Source organism: Zootoca vivipara, chromosome 1 (assembly GCF_965207765.1).
Source record: "Zootoca vivipara chromosome 1, rZooViv2.hap1.1, whole genome shotgun sequence".
Classification (NCBI taxonomy): Eukaryota; Metazoa; Chordata; class Lepidosauria; order Squamata; family Lacertidae; genus Zootoca; species Zootoca vivipara.
The window spans coordinates 69031443-69051484 of NC_142582.1; the positions used below are offsets into that span (position 1 = coordinate 69031443).

The 20042-nt window shown below is 43.1% G+C and overlaps 1 long non-coding RNA gene across 1 annotated transcript; it reads left to right on the forward strand.

The window, feature by feature from the left end:
- Nucleotides 1-346: 346 nt before the first annotated feature.
- Nucleotides 347-16760, forward strand: LOC132592739 (uncharacterized). The gene is made up of 5 exons (XR_009558246.2): nt 347-386; nt 3441-3555; nt 14361-14428; nt 16028-16065; nt 16613-16760. It is a non-coding gene; the product is annotated as an uncharacterized LOC132592739 (long non-coding RNA).
- Nucleotides 16761-20042: the final 3282 nt, after the last annotated feature.

Consider the following 20042-nt stretch of genomic DNA (forward strand, 5'->3'; position numbering starts at 1 on the left):
GAGCACTGGTGCCCTCAGCGTACATGGCGCTAGGATGTAAGATGACAAAGAGCAAATCAGCAAGGGTGTAAATGTACAGTATATGCAAACGTAATACAGATTCATAATGTTACAACGTGATCCCATAAAATTATAGCCTGCCAAAAGCACAGAACGGGAGCGGCCAGGGAACACTAACCACAGAAGCTAGTAACGATAAGTAAATTTAGAAGAGAAAGATCCTCCTGCTGATGCAAGTGAAAAAATATAGCGAGGTCACATGTTGCACAAATCCCTCAAAGTCATCATTCAGTGTTCCCTGGGGAGTTGTCATATGTTAGAGCTGACCAACCCTTTTCCTGTTGTTAGGCTCAAGCTGACTGACATGGACAGTGACTGAAAGAAGGGTAAGAATGACCAGATAAATCTTTTATTTAACTCTTTGGATACAATGAGCATCCAAGTGGGTTTGGATACCAAGGGCTATTAGTATAAATCCACACCATAAATCCACTCTCATTCCATTGCTCTAATTATGATAAAAGATCCACAAGGGCTAAACTTTGTATACACCATAATGCTAACTGGTTTAAATCCATGGAAGTGATAATAATAACCAAGCAGGTGATAAGGCTTGTTTCAGTTCCTTGTTCTGTCCCACATTTCTGGTTGGGGGAAGGAGACTGATTTTGAGAGATAGTAGGTCAGAGATGCCCTATAAGTTGTTAGGATGTGAAATGAAATAAGAACTAATTTAATCGCACCGTCATCTATTTTAATCGCTGAGAGATGGCTCTGGAGGAGTTTTAGCTACACTTTTTAAACCAGGCCAGTGGCCTATCTAGTACAGGATCCTGTTTTCACAGCGGCCAGCTGGATAAATCATGTGAAGCCGGCAAGCAGAACATGAGCACAAGAGCATTCTCTGGCCCCTGAGGTTTCCAGCAACTGGCATTCAGAGGTATAGTACTTCCGACCACAGAGGCAAAGTGTAGCTATGAGGCCACAGAGGCTGAAGTGCAGATTGCATACCCAAAGTATCTGAAGCGCTCATTTTACATGAAATATATCACAGCATAATGATTTTGCGTGCCCTTCCTTTTTATACACTAAGCCAAGAAGCAAAAATAAATAAATAAAACACAGTGTTTTGGAAAGAACCAACTTCTGGAGCAGATGTGATTGTTTCAAGCATGTCTTAATTTCACAGTCACTTGAGAAAGGGCTCGGTTCTCAAAGACAGTAAATTGTTTCTTTTAGAAAATCTACAATTTTAATTGCTTTAATTACTACAAAATCTCTAAAACAGGCACAGGCAACCTTGGCTCTTCAGATGTTTTGGAACTACAACTCCCATGATCCCTAGCTAGCATGGGAGTTGTAGTTCCAAAACATCTGGAGAGCCAAGGTTGCCTATGCTTGCTCTAAAAATAATCCTAATGAAAAATATTTCATTCGATCAGTTTCTCAAAAGAATGGCGGTAATTGCTTTCTAAATTATCCATTTTCCAAGTCTTCTTTTTCTAATCCAATTTCCAGACCCAAAGTGATGGTTTAATATAACTCACTGACAAGAAACAATAGACCATAGCCCCAATTTTCTCCCTATTTTAAATATTTCATTGTTTTCTTAACTTGTGTCCTCTTCATTATTTTCTCTCATTCACTGGCAGTCAGATGTATCCGCTATTATTTCCACAGTCTCCATGGTTATCATTTAACTAGTTTATATATTAACACCTCATTTTTTTAAAAAAAAAGAAAAACACCAGATTCACCACTAGTACTTTATTCGCATGTCTTAAAATGTGACTTTTTTTTTTAAGGTTACCAAATGTCACCTCTGAATGCAATCCAGGAAGTTAAAGTAATATTTCACTCTGACATGACATTTTCAGACCATAATGGGAAGGGTCTAGAATCCAAGATGTATTCTCAATGCAGCTTACAACAATAAACAATGAAATACAATGCTGTTGACAACTGTTATATCTTGGACACAGAACACAGAAAAAAGAATACAGTGGTACCTCGGTTTATGAACACAATTGGTTCCGGAAGTCTGTTCATAAACTGAAGCGTTCATAAACTGAAGCGAACTTTCCCATTGAAAGTAATGGAAAGTGGATTAATCCGTTCCAGACGGTCCACGGAGTAACCGTTCATAAACTGAAGCAAACTTTCCCATTGAAAGTAATGGAAAGTGGATTAATCCGTTCCAGACGGGTCCGCGAAGTACTTAAACTGAAGCGTTCATAAACTGAAACATGGGTGTAATTGGTTCCGGAAGTCTGTTAATAAACTGAAGCGTTCATAAACTGAAGCGAACTTTCCCATTAAAAGTAATGGAAAGTGAATTAATCCGTTCCAGATGGGTCCGCGGTGTTCATAAACCGAAAATTCATAAACCGAGGTGTTCATAAACCGAGGTTTCACTGTACAAACACCTAGCTTAAAACATCAGTGAAAATAAAATAAAATCATAAGTTTTTGCCCTATGATCAAGAGGTGTAGGGCTTAAAGATCAATACCAGCATTTTAACTGAGCCAAAAACAGAACAAGTTCCAATGAAGTTGTTTGAAAACAGATATGATGCACATGGATCTTGCCACCTGGTCCTTGTTTTAAAAAAAATAGCTCAACCCCCAACATTGCTTAGTGTGAGGGCTCCTCTTTGATATTTGTGTGTTGATCAGGAAGATCTGAAGGGAGTGCCAATGTCCATTTGACTTAATGTGGTTGGAAGTCTCAGGCTGCATACACACTAAACCATTTGCAGCATTAAAATGTAGTTTTTGTGAATCCAGAATTATCCATGATCATCCTATACATGCTGCTTTCAATCTAGCCTGGATCTAGACACGTCAAAGAAGCGATTCAGTTAAATGCGTTGCAAACTCATACAGGGAAATCCGGTAGGGAAAGATGCGATATAATACTGTAGATGCGATATAACACTGGTGTCACAGTGTTATATCGCATCTACAACACATATAAAATGAATATAAAACACTTCTTCTTCACCAATCTAGCTGAGCACCTAGATTGATTCTAGATCCTGCCATCCACAAGGGTGGTTGGGGTTATTTGATGCACACTTGAAGACCCTCCTGTGGACTAGTCTCCCCATGCTTTTTCCTCCCTGCACATACCCCAGGTGAATGAAGAAGGAAGTGGTGATTGCAGTCTTGGTACACACCCACCCACATTGTCATTGGACAAGTGTGTATAAACCCCTACCCCCAGTTGTCAAGACCACCTACGTCTGCTTTCATCTGTTTCTGAAAGGATACACTGTGAGGGGTAATGCAGAATCAATGTGCAATGAAGCTTTTATATTCAGAATGAAACCAGTTTCTCATGAAGTGCTTTTTGGGGAGGGGAGAATATCCAATAGACGTAGGTTGTGTGTGGACTGTGTAGACAGAAGATACAAATACTCTTTCTCCATTGATTCCAGAATCAAATGTTGTGTGTACTGCCTCGTTGTCATCTGGGACTCTGCCTTGTCGGGATTCATAATTGTGTGGAAGCTTCCAAGTGTGCTTGGTCTAGTTCTTTAGGATCAGTTACAGGTAGGTAGCCGTGTTGGTCTGCCGTAGTCGAAACAAAATAAGAAAATTCCTTCCAGTAGCACCTTAGAGACCAACTAAGTTTGTCATTGGTATGAGCTTTCGTGTGCATCTGAAGAAGTGTGCGTGCACATGAAAGCTCATACCAATGACAAACTTAGTTGGTCTCTAAGGTGCTACTGGAAGGAATTAGAATCAGTTTATTTAGAATCAGTTTATTTACACTTGATTTAAAATTTAATGGATTTCGTTTGTTCAGTTTGTTCATTTCTCTCACATTATAATTTTCAGTCATTTAAATAACTGGCTCTGACTGCTCATTTTGCGGAAAAGCAATATGCACTTTCTTGCAAACATGCCAGCAGGAAACTTGTCTGAATCTTTGGGTAGATTTATGAAGACAATGATAAATGTCAGGAAATAAAAACTTGTCATGTTGTATTTGAGGTATCAAAGGACAACACAGATCAAGCCTCCAAATTTGGGCATATATATCTACAGTCTTTTGTGCTGTTGTTTTTTAAAGTAGGACATCAAAAGACAAAGTTTTTGAGATGTGTTCTAAGAAAGCAACACCGTGGTGGGTGGTAGCGACCATTTTTGCTGTTTCTCAGGACAAATATTTCTGAGATTTAACTCTCTCCCCCACCCCTAGCCTGCCTCGACCTTCAGGGCTCCAAAACCTTTTGCAGTGCAGTAGGTCCTGTGGTTTCTTCCCCACAGGTCTTTGTCACAATAGTAGGAAGGGTTGCTTTTGTCTTCCTGTCTTCATAATACGGTGAAGATTAGAAAGGTCACCGCAGATACACTGCAAAAGCCTTCAGTCATCTCTATCGCCTTTGTCCTCTTAAAAATCGTGTAATAAGATAACAAAACCAGCACACTCAAAGGGGCAGTAGCCCATTGACACTCATTCTTAAGCAGGCGCCTACAGCTGGTCCAGAGGGCACAGAGCAAACGCATGCTGAGCCGCTGCCTGCAGAGCTTTTGTCCTCTGCTTTGCTGGGGTGGAAGATGCAACATCCACTCGAGTTTTCAACAAGTTAAAAGTGCTGATTGGCAAATCTACTTGTCTTATTACCAGTGCTGTCCACTGTTAACAGGCCTTTAGCTATCGATTTTCCATTTCCAAAGACTCACCTCTGTATTGCTGTTGTTGTTTAGTCGTGTCCGACTCTTCGTGACCCCATGGACCAGAGCACACCAGGCACTCCTATCTTCCACTGCCTCCCACAGTTTGGTCAAACTCATGTTGATAGCTTCGAGAACACTGTCCAACCATCTCGTCCTCTGTTGTCCCCTTCTCCTTGTGCCCTCCATCTTTCCCAACATCAGGGTCTTTTCCAGGGAGTCTTCTCTTCTCATGAGGTGGCCAAAGTATTGAAGCCTCAGCTTCAGGATCTGTCCTTCCAGTGAGCACTCAGGGCTGATTTCCTTCAGAATGGATAGGTTTGATCTTCTTGCAGTATTGCTAGAAAACATATAATGTGTTCAGGACAGTTGACAATCACAAGGGAAAGCTGCTAACCCCACATACTGCTGAAGAAGTCCAAAAGTAGGAAGTTGTCATTATTTTCATATTCCAAAGCCCTATGCAAAGCTTACTGAGAATATTCTTACATTCTGTAACGATTAAAAAATACAACAGCACACCATGTAGTGTTGATTTAATGCCCTTGAACTTTAGCTCACTCAAGCTATTACAAGGGTGGCCGTTGTGGTAAGATGTTGTGGACTACAACTCCCAGCAGCTCCATTCATGCATGGGCAGTCAGGGATGATGGGACTTGTAGTTGCCAACTTCTGAGCAGCATTTTCCTACAGCCGCTTTTGCATTGCTAACAGTGAGCAATCAATCTGTAGTTCCGAAAATAAGAGATTAGTTTTGCAATGGACGTCATTTCCCCCCCCCCCTAGACATTTGATACTTGGAGGCTATAGTCATGTAAAATAAGAATGTCTATGATAGGACTACGATATGATCGTGTGGTGGTGATAATAATAATAGTAGTAGCCAGTTCATTATAGCATACATCAAAGAAATACAAGAACTTGTTATGCAAGAATTGCTTTAAGAGAGCCAGTTATTCCCGTCCCTCCAGTGCTCAACCCTAGGTTGCCCTGCCAGCTAATCTATTTGCCTGTGGCAGACACTGGAGCTTCACATGCTGCCTTAACTATGGTCCTTCCAGGGGCATTGGCTTCTCCAGCGTATTGGGGACCCCCAATGCAATGTCATGTGGACAACATCACAAGGTGCCAGGGGGCAGAGGCAAACACCCTCTGAAAATTGAGGGGGCCCAGTCCTCTAAAAAAAATACTTTTGGGGGGCAGACTGCCTCGGCCCCTAGGAGTTGATGTCTATGGGTCCTTCTGTGTGGGGTACCCTTAGGGTTCACTCAGGGCAGGATTTAGGTTTGATGAGGCCCTAAGCTACTGAAAGTAATGGGGCCCTTTATATATGATATTTTAGGGAGCAAGCTAGCAGGCGGGGCCCATTACTTATGTCATAGGAGCCTGCACAACACAAAACACTGTTGCTGCATGTAGGTTTTATTTTATTTGTTTTTTATCTTATATTTTGGAAATGTACATCCAGTTTTTTCCCCTTTAATTTTTTGGGGGGCCCCCAAGAGAGTGGGGCCCTAAGCTATAGCATGTTGTTGTTGTTGTTGTTGTTGTTGTTGTTTAGTCATTTAGTCATGTCCGACTCTTCATGACCCCATAGACCAGAGCATGCCAGGCACTCCTGTCTTCCACTGCCTCCCGCAGTTTGGTCAGACTCATGTTGGTAGCTTTGAGAACACTGTCCAACCATCTCGTCCTCTGCCGTCCCCTTCTCCTTGTGCCCTCAATCTTTCCCAACATCAGGGTCTTTTCCAGGAAGTCTTCTCTTCTCATGAGGTGGCCAAAGTATTAGAGCCTCAGCTTCAGGATCTGTCCTTCCGGTGAGCACTCAGGGCTGATTTCCTTCAGAATGGATAGGTTTGATCTTCTTGCAGTCCACGGGACTCTCAAGAGTCTCCTCCAGCACCATAATTCAAAAGCATCAATTCTTTGGCTATCAGCCTTCTTTAGCTTATACATAAATCCAGCACTGGGCTCACTCCAATTGATCATTTATGGGTTTCTGTGAATTGGCTTTACACAGGCAAAATGCCACTCTGAGTTTTTATTTGGTAATGATTGCATTCTAGTGTGATTCATGTCTCTAGCCCATAGAGCAGGGACAGCCCTTCCGTGCCCCTTCGAATGTTGCTGAATAGGAATTTCCATCTTCCCTGCTCATGGGCCCTGCTGCCTGGGGCTGGTGGGATTTGGAGCACAGTGACATACGAAAGGCCCAGGTTAGCCACCCCTGCCATAGAGGTACACGCCTCCTTCCAAGCAGCTTTACCCTCATGTACCTTTCAGATAAAATCAGCTCTGTTATAATCAGCAGGCGTTTTCATCTCATCGGTGTCCATCAAGGGAGATAAGCATGTGGAAATAGATTTCTCCTCCTGTAATGGTATTGCAATGCTCATGCAGGTCTTGTTGAACTGGCTAGATTCATAGTTCAGTTTGAACAGAATGAATGTGTATCTCCATCCGGCGGACACTTTTGTTGTTTGTGATTATTTGAGCAGGATTTGAGCCAGACAGGGCTTCTGCCACCTGTTTGAGAGAAAATTGCATGGCTGAGGCTTGAAGTCTGAAAATGCTAGCCTAATATGGTCTGCCTATCCGTCTTTCTCTGTGTGTTTCCTCCTCTATGAAACCTGAGTATTTATTTTCTCTCCTCTTTTATTATGTAGGCTTGATTTAGTTTACAGCTAATTGCGTGCATTAAATGGGGAAAATGCTTTGTAAGTATATAAAACAAAGCAGATGAGGGATTGCAGATAGAAAACCTGCTGCTTCTATACACATCTCCCTGCGTTCCTCCTCTGCCTGGGGAAATGTAGGGACTGTAGTTCTTTGACAGCAAACAGGTGTGTGTGTGTGTGTGTGTGTGTGTGTGTGTATTCAATAAAACATAATTCAATGGCTTATGAGAATGAAGAAACTAAGGGGGGGAAGCTCTGTAAAACTGCTCTGCACTCTCACTAAACAACCAAAATAAAGATAGGGGGAACATTGGGGGGGGGGAAGATAAAACTAATATAATTTACTCTACAATAATTGGTTGCCTTTGGGAAAGTAGTTGACTCCCAAACCATAGATCCTCATGAACTGCATACGGTAGGTGCTTTAGCCCTGTGCATATGGGATTGGATCTAAACCTCCATTTGTGAATGGCATGTGTGAGAGAGACATGTTTCTTCCCCCCTGCTGCAGAAGTTAACACAAATGGCTATCTTTCATCATTGCTATCTGTAGAGTTAAAAAAAAAAAGGATGCCACTACCATTATTGACTGTCCTTGCCAGGAGTTGTATATATGGAAAGCACTGTTTCTGCATTTCCATATCTGCCTGTTCCGGGCCCTATGAAAACTTTTCATTCTAAAAATGTGTCCTAGCCAGATGCAGAAGGGCTGGTTGTATTAGCAAACAGTGATAAGAACACTTCTTGTGTACGAGGCAGGCAGGAATATGCCTCCTAGTTCCCCAAGCTTTTAGAATGCCCTTACTTTCTGTAGCACTGCTCTGACCTGCCCATACCTTCTATGCTTGTATCTTTGCTGTCTTCTGGTTTCATGCACTACCGCTTGGCTGCATCTGGCCGTATGGATCTCCATTTTCTGGGTGAGTCAGAGGAGCAGTCCAGAGAACTAGAGAACTTCTGTGGAGACCTGGCAGATGAAACAGGAGTCCACAGGGGAGCTGTCCAGCAGCACCAGCAAAGTCCATGCCCAAAGTCAGAAGGCCAAGCACTGAATTACAGGGAAGCTGCCCAAGAGGCAGCCAGATCAAGGAGCAGGTGTGACTGTTCTGCTGTGACCTGGTGGTTTTTATGGCTGGCTTAGCTGCTCTCACCCTTTCTGGGGAAATAGTAAGGCCTTGATGTTGACAAGGCCATGGTTCTTTCTGCTGAAAGAAATATTGAGTGGTAATCACGGGATTAGAGCTGGGGAGGGGTTTCATTTGGTTCCTTACTACTGTAAGCTTTCTGGATAACGATGTTTCCCTGGATTAGGAGCTCCTTCATGGTGCTCTAATTCCAGCTGGTTTGTGGTAAAATGTGTACTGAGGTCAACTTCTGAAGACGAGGTCTCACCTGATTTCGGTTTTGGGAGCTGACAGGTCTTAACATTGGCCAGTGTGTAGCAACTCATAGGATTACTACCATTTGGTCATAACCTTATGTGTTGTGGGAATATGATCAGTCAATCAATACTTGTATTTCAGGAAGCTTTACTTTGTCATTTCATTTCTCGGTTTGTACATCCAGTTTGCGTATTTTTGTCAATTTTATCTGACACCTTCTCAAGAGAACCCTAACTTATTTGCACACAGCAACTCAATCCAAACTGAGCAGCGCAAAAAAATCAAAGATCAATGTTTATATTTCTTTAAACAGGAGCACAATATGGGCTTATGAGCCTTTCTTAATCTTCCTGTCTCAAGCATTGCATATTAAAGTATACATGACACTAATCTTGATTTCTCATCTACTTAATTATAGTGTGAAACCAAACAAATAGGACCTATTCATCTTTAACAAATGAAGAAAGGAGAGGCCATATCAAAATGCTTTAGTACTCCCCTCCTTTTTCTACCCATTTATTAAAGCATTGTTTTGTGTGTGTGTGATGTTCTGCTGCTAATCTCAGTTTTGGTGATCTTCATTACCACTCCCATATTCACACTTCACTTAGAAAAATCTAAAGGAGCATGAAAGCAAAATTCTTCACCATTGCATTTGCTTATCGCTCCTTATTTTATTACTCCATTGTTTTCCACCCCCAACGTCCTGAGGCAGGTTTCTGCCTTTTGTAGTGCTTACTGATTTAGGTGTGTCTTTAGTTGCCTGTGGGAGTCAGTTTGGGGTTACAAGTATGATAACATCTCTAATTAATCGGAGCAATTAACACGGAGAGCAGAGCTTGCCCTATAACATTTTGTCCTTATTCCAACATGAGGCAGAGAAAAAAGATGGTTATAAAAAACTACATTGCAAAGAATTACATGTTTGGGAGTAGAAAAATTGATGGAACCCCCCCCCCCCAATATACACATAAAGGTAAAGGGTAAAGGGACCTCTGACCATTAGGTCCAGTCGTGACCGACTGGGGTTGCGCACTCATCTCGCTTTATTGGCCGAGGGAGCCGGTGTACAGCTTCCAGGTCATGTGGCCAGCATGACAAAGCCGCTTCTGGCGAACCAGAGCAGCACACACAAACGCCGTTTACCTTCCCGCCGGAGCGGTACCTATTTATCTACTTGCACTTTGACGTGCTTTCGAACTGCTAGGTTGGCAGGAGCTGGGACCAAGCAATGGGAGCTCACCCCGTTGCAAGGATTCGAACCGCCAACCTTCTGATCGGCAAGCCGATTTAACCTGGTTTAACCCACAGCGCCACCCATTCACATAGAGAGCTGTAAACACTGTAAACAAAGCTTTCTTTCTCTTTCTTTCTTTCTTTCTTTCTTTCTTTCTTTCTTTCTTTCTTTCTTCTCTAAGGGCCCTTTCCAAAGCACCTAGGTTTATGAGGAGGGGGGAAAAACAAGAAGACAATTGTAGACCTTGATTTGTAGACAATTAAAATTCATTAACAGTATGTTGCTCCAGAACCAACATCTACTTTAATTTATTTTATTTATAAAAATATTTATCTGCTGCTGTTCATAAAATATAGTAGAGCAGTTTACAATAATTATACATAAAACTGTACAACAGGAAACCATATAAAATGTTAAAATCATAAATCAGCTGGCTATTATGGAAAGATCTATTCCAGGCTTCCTCAACCTCGGCTCTCCAGATGTTTTTGGCCTACAACTCCCATGATCCCTAGTTAGCAGGACCAGTGATCAGGGATGATGGGTATTGTAGTCTCAAAACATCTGGAGGGCCGAGGTTGAGGAAGCCTGATTTATTCCTAATTGCCCGCATAAGCCTGATGGAATAGAAGAGTTTTCAGTAGGCATTTTAAAGTTGAAACAGAAGGCACCTGTTCAAATAATACTGACTAACTTAGGAAGTTCCCTGGGAGACCTTCTGGAAGTTCTTAGTTCTCAGCCTAACCTACATCATGTAGTTGTTGAGGGGATAAAATGGGGAGGGGAATAACCATGCAGACTGCCTTGAGCTTGTTGGAAGAAATGGATGGTTTCTGCTATGAATTGAGATGTTTTTTTCTGGTGGCCAGAACAGGAAGTCTATCCCAGTGTTTCTCAACCTTTTTTGGGCCATGGCACACTTGTTCTATGAAAAAAAATCCCGCGGCACACCAACTCTGTGCCGCCCTATATTTAGTTTAGTTTGGAGGGGAGACGTAAAGCATGCCACTGAAGAACTGCTGCGCGGTAGCCAGGCGGAACCACCAGGTGCAGAGCCTGCGGAGCGAGCGGGGACACGCACAGACCCCAGGCGGGCAGACACGGGCGCGCAGCTGCCGCCGCCTCCCTCCCAGCTGCCCCAGGCAGCCGCCGCCACTCTGGCCAGGCGAAGGGAAGCCCTGCGCAGCCTTCCCCGCCTGCCTCCTCCTCCCCAGGTGGCGGCGGCGCCCTCTCTGGCCTCCGGCTGGATGCCGACTCTAAATTTTGCCGCGACGTGCGGCGGTGAGAAGGGCGATTTGCAGTGTCACGTGCCTGGCGGCCGCCAATAATAAGCGCTGATCCACCGGAAAGGAAGCCAGCTGGGTCACGACGCGGGCGCTCGCCTCGCGTCGTGACCCGGCCGGCTTCCTTTCCGGTGGGTCAGCGACGTGACAATGCAAATCGCCCTTCTCGTCATGGCACACCAGCCAGCGTCTCGCGGCACAGTAGTGTGCCACGGAACACCGGTTGAGAAACGCTGGTCTATCCATTAAGAAACAATGGAGCGCCTGACCTAGAATTCAAGTTTCTCAGAGGCCAGGTGTACCGAGGCACAGCCCTAAGTGGTAAAGAAATTCTTGAATGATAGGGGGGGGGGGATGCTGTGGATATCCACGATCCCACCTCAAGGGATTTACAATCTAAAATAGGCATGGGAAAACAATAAAGGAGGGGAGTATGGAGCCTACTCTCCCTTCTGTGGAAGAGCTCTACACAAGTACACCCGTGTGTGTGTGTGTGTGTGTGTGTAGTCCCTTCTGGCATGCTCTACCCCTGAGTTGATTCTTGGAACCTATGAATATTAATACAGAGGTTGCTGGCATTGAAGTGCCTTCAGTATTTGCTGTGTGATCCTCGTTCCAAAGGACCAGCACTGATTCTAGGGGAATAGGGCTCTGTTGACAGCTCTCAGATTTCCACATGAAATGTCAAAAAGAACAGGAGAAAACTAGGGGGGGGGGAGCCCCTTTATAAAAAACTATTGACAGAGGGAATACCGTCTGGAATGGCAAAAGAATATCCCTAAAAACTTGTTAGCACTGATATATTCCTCACCACAGAGATCTTTAGCAATGTAATAAATGTCTCTGAGAATTATTGGGCCAGGGTCTAAAGAGAGTTTGAAACTTAATAAATTTTCATAAATCACTTTAACACCTCAGATGAAATATGCTACATACATAAAAAGCTTTATTACTATTTTCCACAGAGACTTAAATTATAGCAGAACCTCTGGCATAGCTAAGGGGGTGCAGGAAAGTTATTCAATTATTTTACTGAAAATGGAGATAAGAGTCTAGATTTTTGAAGAAATGTCTGGAAGATATGCATGGAGGACAAGATTCGATTTGGGTCCTGCTTCAGGAATGCAGATAGCTGATTGTTTCATTTTAGACCACTTTGACCAGGACCAGGACCCACTTTGCCTGAAGGTCAAATCAAAGCCTTGCTTTGCAAGTTAGAAGCATTGACTAACGTAGGAAGAGGAACAAATAATGGTAACATTTTAAAGGAATTTGATTAAATGTGCAGGAATAGTAGCACCTTCTGAATGGATAAAACTTGCCAAGTAAACTTGACTTTCTCCCTGATATGTTTATTATTATTATTATTATTATTATTATTATTATTATTATTATTTGCAGGGAGGTTTTTAGGGTTGTGTGCATGTTTTTAATCTGAGAGCGTATCCACACCTGCAGCTTGAAATACTATGGCCCTCAGGATTTTACCACCTTCATTTTGCTTAATTTGAGACTGTGGGATGTGATACATAAGTAGCAGTCAAGTACAACATTCCTTGTTTTCTTAGAGTGGACTTGCGGGGGAATGTTTGGTCCAGCCAGTCAAAAACATCTGGTTTCCTCCTGGCTGGGACATACTTCCTTTCCATGTGACTAGAGATGGGCATGACCTTAGCTGTCCAGGTAACAAAAGGAACAGGGCACCAGCACTCTCTCTCTCTGACTTCCTCCATTGTTGGAGCAGCAGCTTTTAGCTGGAATTGCTCTGTTGGCTCTCAGCCAACAGAGGACACTGGGACTATCTCCATATGGGATAAATCCACATGTATATACTTTGTGACTAAGTCTGCCTTCAGGGATCCAACTGTGAACTGATGGTGTGAGTAAACTTCTTTTACAGTGGTACATCGGGTTAAGAACTTAATTCATTCTGGAGGTCCGTTCTTAACCTGAAACTGTTCTTAACCTGAGATACCACTAATGCGGCCTCCTGCTGCCGCCGCGTGATTTCTGTTCTCATCCTAAAGTAAATTTCTTTACCTGAGGCACTATTTCTGGGTTAGCGGAGTCTGTAACCTGAAGTGTCTGTAACCTGAAGCATCTGTAACCCGAGGTACTATTGTATATACTTTACACATGTTTGTGGCGAGTTTATTGTTTTAAGAGGGATATAAGGAAACTTACCAGGAATGTAATATCGAGAGGCTTAAACAAGCCTGCAACCAGCTATCTGCTGTGCATTTAAAAGGGGAATGTAAAACTCTGCTAAGTTATAGAACTTGCTAGCGCACGTTAGGAAGGATATTAATAAACAATATATCCTCTCCTGCCTCCCTGAACATTCCCACAGAGACCAGGTTTCAGACTGGATCCACACATTTAGCGGAATGTGGTGGGTGGTAGAATGATGATGTGGCACAATGCACTGCACTACTGTTAGTGGAGGATACTTCTTCTGCATGCTTTACCACATTAAAAAAAAGAAGTTTCCTGGACTATTATGGACTGCGAGTTTGAAGATTTGGACATCAGAATAAAGACGGCAGTGCAGACGTTTATCTAGAATCCCCAGATTTTGAAGCACGGGAAGCCAAAAATTTTTTATGATTCGCCATAACATTTGGTTCAATTGATATGTATTTGTATAATTTGAAATAATGGAAATAATTGATGTGATATAATCGTGTTTTAATTGGAAAAATTAATAGATTTTTTTTTAAAAAAAGAAGTTTCCTGAAAAAAAAAATGCTAAGGAGAGTAGCTCCTGCCATGCTAGTTTTCTACCTCTGAAGACAGGTTTTTTTAAAACACAAAGGAACTTTTTAAAATCTCACACAAACACAATTCAAAAGGGTAAGTCTGTTTTACCACTTCAGCATTTTCTTATCTCATTCTGCTGCCAAGTGTAGACCTCTGAAAGGCTATTCTCATATATCTGGGGGGAAGGCTACCTTTTGGGTTTCCATATTTTAAACGGGAAAATTCTGGGCCATTTAGTCATTCAACACATGGGGGGGGGCAAAATGAGGTCACCTGTATTGATCATTATAGCCTCTTTCTGTCTTCCAGAATTTATTCATTTTTGTTTTTATTTCAGCTATTCCTCCCTTGCTATACAAAAGGAGTTACATAAACAATTCCAGACAGTTGGATTAAAGGATAAAAGTAAGTAATGCTTAAATCTAGGCTGCGTTGGTTTTAAAGAAAAGCGACTAAATGAATTTCCCTGTCTTTTGAATAAACCAGAAGTTACCTTTTGAACCTGGGGAGAAAAACAAGAGAGGCCTGTGTGCAGGTGGCTGAGTTACAGGGGAAGATTTGTAGAATCTGCATGCAGCCAGGTCTGCACAGGCTGATGATATCATTTGTTCATTCTGGCACAGGTCTCTAGAAGTAGGGTTCTTGAACTTGGAGGTGCATGAAAATCACTTGAGGCTCACCTGTCACAAAATGGAGACAGAGATTGGCATTATCTACTGGCAATTACTGTCATCACTTTCTGTCATCAGCAGCTATCTGAGTCACAGGGCAGGAGGTGGCAACACTTTGCCATGTTTCCAGTCCTATTTGGATAGTCATTTTCAGAGGGTGGTGCTTGGGGGTGTTGTTTGGCCCCATGGAAACTTCCGTGTGGGGTTCCGCATGGTTCAGCTTTATTCCCCATGTTTAACCGTATCTTCCAACACACTGGGATTGCCATATTCTAGGATGACACCATCTTCCCATTTTTTCTCATGAAAGGATGGTGGCCATTTGGGGCACCGTTATCTTGTGATGCCATTCTCCTCCCTGAAAAAGCACTTTTGTGGCACAGTGTCAGAAATTGTGACCCTGAAAAAGCACTTTTGGGGGGGGGAATTGTGGCACGAGATCATGGTGCCCCAAATGTCCACCGTCCTCTAGTGAGAAAAAATGGGCTGTTCCTGTTTTTCTGGGACACTTGCAGGGTATGGTTTAACATCTACATGAAACTGCTTAGTGTGGTCATCCAGAGTCTTAGAATATGTTAGCAATATACAGAGAACCAATAAACTGAAGCTCAATCCAGATAAGACTGAGGCACTGTTAGTGGGTAGTTGCCTAGAATGGATAGATGGAAGGTGGTCGGCTGCAGATGAGCTTACATTCCCTATGAAGGAGCAGCTATGTAGCTTGAGGGTGCTTCAGAATTGATCACTTCCACTTGAGACTCAGGTGGTCTCAGTGGTGCAGAGTGCCTTCCATTGGCTCAGCTATGTTATCTGGACAGGGATGGCCTAACCTCTGTTGCTAACCCACCTTACCTTCCAAGTCCCGGACTGCAGAATCTGGGACCGGCAGCCGTGTGACACCGGAAGTTGCGTCAACGTAACTTCCGGTGCCGTTTTGCCCTTCTATGGGCACTCAAAATGGCCGCCGCCGGCTTCGAAAGTCACTTCTACGCATGTCAGGAAGTGTGTCGACGCAACTTCCGGTGTCGCTCTGCCCATCTATGGGCACAAAATGGCCGCCGCCGACACTGGAAGTCGCATCCATGCACTTCCGGACATGCGTAGACGCGACTTTCGAAGCCAGCGCCAGCCATTTTCGGTGCCCATAGATGGGCAAATCGGGGGGGGGGAGTGGCCGCCGGCAGGAAAATATAAGGGAGTATAACGGGAGATGAAGTGATACGGGGGACCACCCGGAAAAGGTAAGAAATAACGGGGTTTCCCGGGGAAAACGGGGTACTTGGCAGCTATGCTTTAAATCTGTTTTCTGACTTCCCTCTACCCTCTGGAACAGGTCTGGGGAGAGTGCAGGGCAGACACAGGAGGAGAAAGGTGAGGAAGTCCCATTGTTTGTTTGTTTGTTTGTTTGTGTGTGTGTGTTCTTTATTGAAAAGGGGGGGAGAGATTTTTTTATACCCATTATAAAATTATAAGTGCACAAGGTAAAATAAGACATGAAAAGAATAACAATTGTTAAGATACACTCTTGTAATAAAAAGGACAAAAGAAAATGAAAGTTATAAATTTACAAGGTTATTATTTTACTTATTCTAAACTTAACCTAATGCCGTGTTTATAAAAATCTCCATGGCAAGTTTACATTTGTACATTACTTGTTAATATGTTGCAAGATTATACATATCTTCTATCCATTCATTGAAGAGACCCTCAGTTTTATTTTTCCAGTTCATCAATACAGTATCCGTCTTTTTGCCATACTAAGGGTGGGGAAGTCCCATTGTGCCCATGGAAATCCTTGCACTAATGGAATGGCTGCTGGATTAGGCAGCTGTCACTTGCTTTGCATGCTTTATATGTGAAACATGAACAGCTTTCTTTTGTCTTTCCTAAACGTCCACGCACTTCCGGACATGCATAGATGCGACTTTTGAAGCCGGCGGCAGCCATTTTTGGTGCCCATAGAAGGGCAAATCAGAAAGAAAGAAAATGGCCGCCGGCAGGAGAAAATAAGGGAGAAAAACGGGAGACGAAGTGATACGGGGGACCACCGGGAAAAGGTAAGTAGAAACGGGGGTTTCCCGGGGGAAACGGGGTACTTGACAGCTATGTAACCCACTCTTTGAGAAGTTCTGGAGGTCACCTTATGGTTAAAATGCGTAAGCTCCCTCACCTAAACCACTACTTAGTGGTGATGTGTTTTTTCCTTGTTTCCTATCCCGTCCTCAGCACTTATATGGCTGTAGAGCTCCACCAGGAGAAAAACCAGATGGGGCAAAGCAGTTTCTGAGGAGACAGTTTGGGGTGCAAAATGGTTCAGTTCTATGGCTATGGGTTCAGTCAGACACTTTCAGGTCTGACGCTGTAATGTCTCATTTCATCCAAACTACTTAAGAAATAGTAGCTACAAATCAAAACTAGTTCATGAGACACTACGTTCCTGAGAGAGCCTCCGACAAGAATTTGACCCCACCCACTTTCATAAAAGCCACATATTTTTTTGGCAGGCTTAGTAAGTATCCAAGGAAGCATAGCAATGAACTTGCCGGGAAACACCTACCACACAATGCTTTTGTATACATAGTGCTGACAGAAGGGTGAATAGAAAGACAAATGACAACATAACAGAAAAAGGAGAAAAGCAATCCTTTGCCAAAATGCTTTCATTATGCTGGAGAGCCATTAGCTGTGGACCCCCAAAGCCTAGAAGAACATTGGTCTCCTTTTCAGCAATAAATAATATTCATTCAACACAGTCATTTAAAAAACCCTCAATGGCAGTATAGGACAAATAGTGAGGCTTCCCGTGATTCTTGCTTCATTTCCTTCCTTCACACCTTTAGATTTTTGTGTTTAACAGCAGGTGGACCCACCCCATAAAAGACTTTTGCACAATAAAACAGAACCAACCCGTATCAGCTTTATTCTCATGAGAAAATCTTGGAAGCAATCACGTTTTTATTTTTAAAAAAATATATTGTTAAAGGGTGGTTTTGGAATAGCAATATTAACATTTTCTAGTCTACATAGGAAGCTTTTCTCTTTGCTGCTTGTGCATTTTCAGTTAGCAATTCTACCCCTTCCCTAGAAATTAAGTTGGATGAAACTTGCTATGGATGTTCATTGCATTATTCTTCAAATTCACACAGCCAACCATTTTCAAGAGGGACAACAGGGTTGTTGAAGGAAGAGGAGACAAAGGCCATTTCACTGGGTAAAAAATGTTGGGGGGGGGGAATAAAGACCGAGCACTTCTGGGAGAAATAGGTAGATGAAAATAAGACCAGAGTCTATCAAGTGCCGATTAAGAAATGGGACTGTGGAGAAACATTGCCTGAACTACAGAATGGAAAGGTTGTATATTGTTGATAGGCATATTAGGTTGAGAACACACAGGTGTGGTAGTGCACTTATTTAATTTATATATATCTCCTTTTCCCCAGGGTAGGACCCACAGCGTAAATTAAAACAGATGCAACTAAAAACACACCATCAAATTAAATATTAAAAAGCAATTAAACAAGTAACCCAATTAAAAACAGCACCGAAGACACATCAAGCCATTTAAAAGTACAAGGGTGGAATACAACACCCGCCCCTGCCACAATAGCCTATCAGTGGCCAATGACCTGACTAAACAGAAAAATCAGTCTGCTGGTGAAAGCAAAGCAGAGAGGCAGCCTCACTAAATGTGGTTAGTTTGTATACTGACATATACAGCAGGGATGGGCAGATTCTAGACATGTAGGGTCTAGAACCCTCAGTCCACCCAACAGAGCCTGGGACAAAATATATACACTTAGAACCAAGGAATTCCAATCCCAGGAATTTGTTCTGGATCTTATAACAGATGACTGTCCTCCAGCCATAGCTGCCAAGTCTCCCGTATTCCCCGGGAAACCCCCGTTTTTCCAGCTGTTCCCAGCTGAAAAAACGGATTTTTTTGTTTCCCCCCGGTTTATTCTGGCGCGACGGCCATTTTGGAACTGGGCGGAGCATGCTCAGAAGCGACTTTTGATGCTGCTTTGCCCAGTTCCAAAATGGTCGCCGTGCCAGAAGTCACACTGCAGCCATTTTGGAACTGGGCAGAGCTGCATCAAAAGTCGCTTCTGAGCATGCTCCACCCAGTTCCAAAATAGCGGCAGCACTACTTCCGGTCTGCTACTTCCGGTCCGGTCCCTCATTTCTCCCATAGGAACTTGGCAGGTATGCCTCCAGCCCTACATTATATTGCTGAAAGAAAGAAATCTGGGAGTAATCAGGAGTGGAATTTTGTGTGGAAGGACTGTGAACACCTTTAGTTCTGATACCTCCAAAACGGAATGGAGCTCACATTCCTTCCACACAAAATTCCACTCCAGGTTACCCCAATCTTTCTTCATTTCCTCAATATAATTTAAGGCTGGAGCCTGGAGCGGCGTCATTTTGTTGCTACCATCGTAAAATCACTGGAAATCATCCTTGATGATCTACTGCAAATCACCCCAAGAACTACAGGTACTGGCAGATACAGATCTGCCTTCTCCCCACTCCTGATGCAGAATGTATAATTCATTTCTCTTGATAACACAAAAAAATGATTATTTGAAAGAGAAGTTTTCTTAATCGACAGGAATTTCTAGTTTAGAGGTATAGCAAGGTGAAGCACCCACCTCAAGCGGCAGAAATGCAAGAGGCGGCCCTCAGCCCGTCCCACTGCTTCCACCACTGAGAGGGAGGTATTCCGGCATATAGCATTGTCACTTGATTTCCCTGCACCTGGGGCAGAGAAACTGAGCAAGCGGCAATGCTTTGAGGAGCACCCCGGTTCTCGCCAAGTTTGGTGAGAGCCATGGGGCAGCAGAGGAAGTTGGGGTCACATGGCTGGGGAGCCAGGAGCTGGCAATTCCTGTTTCACCTCAGGTGGCAAGACGGGAGGGCAAGGCAAATAAAATGATCTCTGCTTCTTTTTTCACAACTATACTATAGAGCTTTATTTGTACATTTTGAGCACACCTGCTATATAATCTAATCCTTTCAGGTATAGAATACTTTGCCTTTACAAGTATAACATACTATATTCCTAGACCCATATCTCAGTCAATAAAATCCCTGAAGCCTTTCATGACTGGTTTCTCATATATATGAATTGGGCACAGCTCCCAGGAATCTCTCCTCATCAAGCCAATTGACGTGAGAAGGAGTTGCGCAAGACAACAGCTGCTTTTTTTTGTGGGACTTCCTTTCATTTCTGGGCCTGCTGGGAAGATACTAAAAATGGATTGTTTCCATCCAATAAATGAGCATAAGCAACAAGTAAGTATGTAATCTTAGTAGGTTTACAGGGCTGCTTTTGTGCTTTTGATCACTGG